Genomic DNA, 3,985 nt, shown 5'->3' on the forward strand with positions numbered 1-3,985 from the left:
CTGATCCAATTAATGAAGTGGGTTGATATCTGCAAGGGAGGTCTAAGGCTTGGGTCTGAGATTGCTGCTCTTTTCTACTTTATCAAGTGGTTAACATTGTCTTGCATACCACTATGAAATGTTTCCTAAGGCTGCCCTCTTTCCATACACAACATTAAAGCTTCAGGGTTCACATTGAGAACTTACACCATCTTTAAAGATGTGGGAGAGGAATGAGCAAGCTATTCCAGAAACATATTCACCATCTTGAGTAGCTGAGCAGTAATAAATCTGTGGCTAGTAATCAGTGTTACAATCAAGGCTATTCATTTTAGCTTATTCCATGCCTCATAGTTACCCATAAAAGCCAGGCAGTGGGAAGAAACTATAAAGACCCAATTCCAATTTTTTAAGTGATATGTATTAAGAGAGGGTTCTATGTTAGGGAAATATAAAGACCAATTGGGTCAGTCATTCAGACCAGCTCATGGAACCTCAGGCATTTTGGATGAGAATATTTCTAATTGAGAATGATGGTGATTCCAATTAAATTGATGTCAAAATGGATAGATAGAATAAAGCAGAGAGTATTCCACACTGTGGGTAAATACTATAGTACCAATTGGTGCCCAAGTTTATACAAAAGCACTTTTACTGGTCTTCCTTGCAGAGCTTGATACAAAACATCTCATGCTTTTGGACTTATTCCTTTCAGTTCCCCTGCTTTCTAGGTCGTCTGACTCACATCGGAACTTCAGGGCAAGCTTGTGCTTCCCCATCCCCACTCAATTCTTTCTGAATTGGAATTTGCTTTTCCAAATAAATACTGAAAAACATCCTTGTTCAAAAGTTCTTTCCATCCTGTTTATCACACATATGCTTAAATGCTATTGTCTCTGGTTCCTTGATGAAAGTTGTGAACTCAGTAATAAGATTTTAAAAGGTTTTTATCAAGCACAACTTCCCCTTCTAGTTTACACACACCACTGTGTGCTGTCATTATGTGCTCCTCTACTTTGTGATGCCATCTGCCTTATAGTGAGACAACTGGAGGCCCTCATCAAATGGCTTCTAGCTGGAATAGTCTTGCTACAGAAATGTGACCGAATTAAACTTCCTTTTTAAAAAGGAATTACTCAGTGTCCAGCAGTATATTATAGTAGTAAAAATTGATACAACTGGTCACTTACATCTGAGTCCATTTTTGTTATTTTTGTGTTTTTAAATATTCTCATAAAGGAATGTTGAATGTTCTTTTCGATGACCATGTCCTTGCTTGTGATCTACAGTCAGTTTACTCTTGCCAAGTCACTGTTTCCATAGGAATTTCTCTCTTTCACAAGTATTTATATGTTTATATTAACCAATTTCTTGGTTGTCATGCCATTGTGATACTTTTTGCTTATCAGATATAAATATAAATATTAAATATTAACTGTGCATGCTTAATATAAGCAGGATTTACCCTTGTATTTATTTGTAACTGGTCATTAATTGATGGTTTTACTTCTAGATTTTATTTAATTAGAACAGTGTTTCCCATACCATTGGTTGAAAAAATCTCAATGAATATAACAATGAAGTTGCCAACAAATTTTTTTCAGCAAAATATAAAAATTGTTTAAAACTCACCTTACTTAACTTCCTGTACATCAAATCACTATTTCTTCTCTTTTTCATATATGTAACTAAATCACCTACTCAGGCTTCTTTTACTTAGAGAAGAGAATGAGCCTAACCTTGCAGAGTCTTGTTGTGCCAGATTGGGGATATACCAAGAAAATGGTCTCTACCTTTTCAGAGGAGAAGGGGAGGGAGAGCAGTGAAAAGGACTGGGGAATGAGGGGAGACAGCAATTGGGATGTAAAGTGAATGAATAAATAAAAAGTAATAAAATGAAAAATTATTCATTGTCTTGTCCAATTGGCATCCAAGTTTGTAATTGACTAAATCAATCATCTGATGTTCTCTGTGTGTGTGTCTCTTGTCAGTCAGCTTCCTGATCACACTCCATTCACTCCATGACTCGGACAGAACGTTTCCCAACTTTTACTAAAGTTTTAACTATAGCACATTCCCTAACATCTACCATATATATAGAATATTTAAATGAATAACAGGTAAATAACAGGGATGAATAAACAAAAATATGATAAAATTAAGTTGACTTTAAAATATTGTTGAAAGATCCAGACAAAATAATTCTTGTAAGAAATTCAATATTAAAGTCATTGTGATGTAAGCAGTAGTTAAAATTAACTTGAAAAAATTATGCACAGAAAGAATGAAACTTACATGGAAAAAATCCAAGGTCAAAATTCCATGGAAGGACAGAAATCAATTTTTGATAGTGATGCCCGGAAAAACAAAAATTCAAATTGGAGACACAATGTGAAGTGAACATGATTGGAGCAGAATCAAGATTAAAAATGAGATTGCAAAATAGTATTGTCCCAGGCCCAAGAGACTCCATTAGATAAGGACTTGGATTGACTAAGCAGAAAGCTATTACAGAGTTAATTGAAGCAGGTTTACAGGAATGATTGGGGGAGAAAGTCATGTTACAACACAGAGGATTCAGAGGAAGAAAAGAAAGTAAATTATGTACATAAACCATAAGCTTATTGACTATTAGAGATAAAAATGGCAAGCTGAAGGAAAAAGAGATTATCAATATAAGAGTGGGATTGTAGGGGAAATGGGTGGAGGGTAAGAACTTGGCGCTTCTGGAGTGGGGAATGCAAAGAGAGAAAATGAATGTGATTCTAATTTAAAATGTACTAAAACTTGGCTGAAGATACATATGATCACTAACTTTAAATAAATCAGTGCACTTCAGTACAAAGACCATAAGAAATAAAAATGAGACCAAACTTTAACCTTTTAACTACTTCCATATAATATATAAAATATGTAATATATACCTATATCTATATATGATACATAGAGATATAGATGATAGATGATAGTCTGATCAATTGATTGATTGATTGATTGATAGATACCACCTTAAATGACAAAATGTAGATATGGGCCCAAAGGTAAAAGTTATACAAATAGATTATAAAAAACATATTTAATATGTCTAACTATATTATTTTAAAGATTCCGTTGTTTTTTCCTCTCTTCTCTCTAATTCATTTAACTGGAACATTACTACCTATGACAGTTCAGCTTTGTATATTCCTATGAAATTGATTATGTATGCAGACCTGGGACAATTTTCATACCACAAACAAAAATGTAATTTTTTTTCACAAATTTCTAACCAATCTATTTTCCAGCATGTAAATACCATGAAGCAATGAATATTCCTTTTTACTTTCTGCCTAACTTCTTTCACTTGGAATGGTGGCATCTTATTATTTATCTAAACAATAACGTTTATCAGAAATGCATTTGCACTTCTGCAATATGGATTTTATTGTAAGGATATACTGATGTGCTTACATATTCACCACTCAATGCATACTTGATTTGTTTCCAAATTGTTTGGCAATGTTTTCCTTAAAATTTTCCCATGAGGTGTCACTTAGTCAATTTTCTGTTGTCTTAGCAGAATACCAGACAGATTGTTAATTTATAAAGAAATATATTTCTCACAGTTCTCCGGGCTGCATGGTTCAATGTGAAGGTAAGTACAGCCGGGAAGGGCCTTTGCCTGTGTCATGGCACACTGAAAGGAAAAGCACCAGAGCCAAAAGAGCACAAGAGAAAAGTCTGACCAAAGAGGGAAAACTCATGTCCAAAATATGCCCACTGTTGTCATAACAAACAAACTCCCACCATAAGCACATTAGTCTATAACTACTCCTGCAAGATACCAACTTGAAGCATTATTACATTGTGAGTTTTCTGAAGTGCATAAACACTAGGGCCTAATCATAGCAACAGAGAAGTCACAAGGTAACTTGATTAAGAAACTTTTGTTTTTTGTTTTTAATTTTATTTTATCTTTTTTTTACACTCCAGATTTTATCCCCTTCCTGGTCCACCCTCTGACTGT

The sequence above is a fragment of the Mastomys coucha genome, unplaced genomic scaffold (assembly GCF_008632895.1).
Source record: "Mastomys coucha isolate ucsf_1 unplaced genomic scaffold, UCSF_Mcou_1 pScaffold12, whole genome shotgun sequence".
Classification (NCBI taxonomy): Eukaryota; Metazoa; Chordata; class Mammalia; order Rodentia; family Muridae; genus Mastomys; species Mastomys coucha.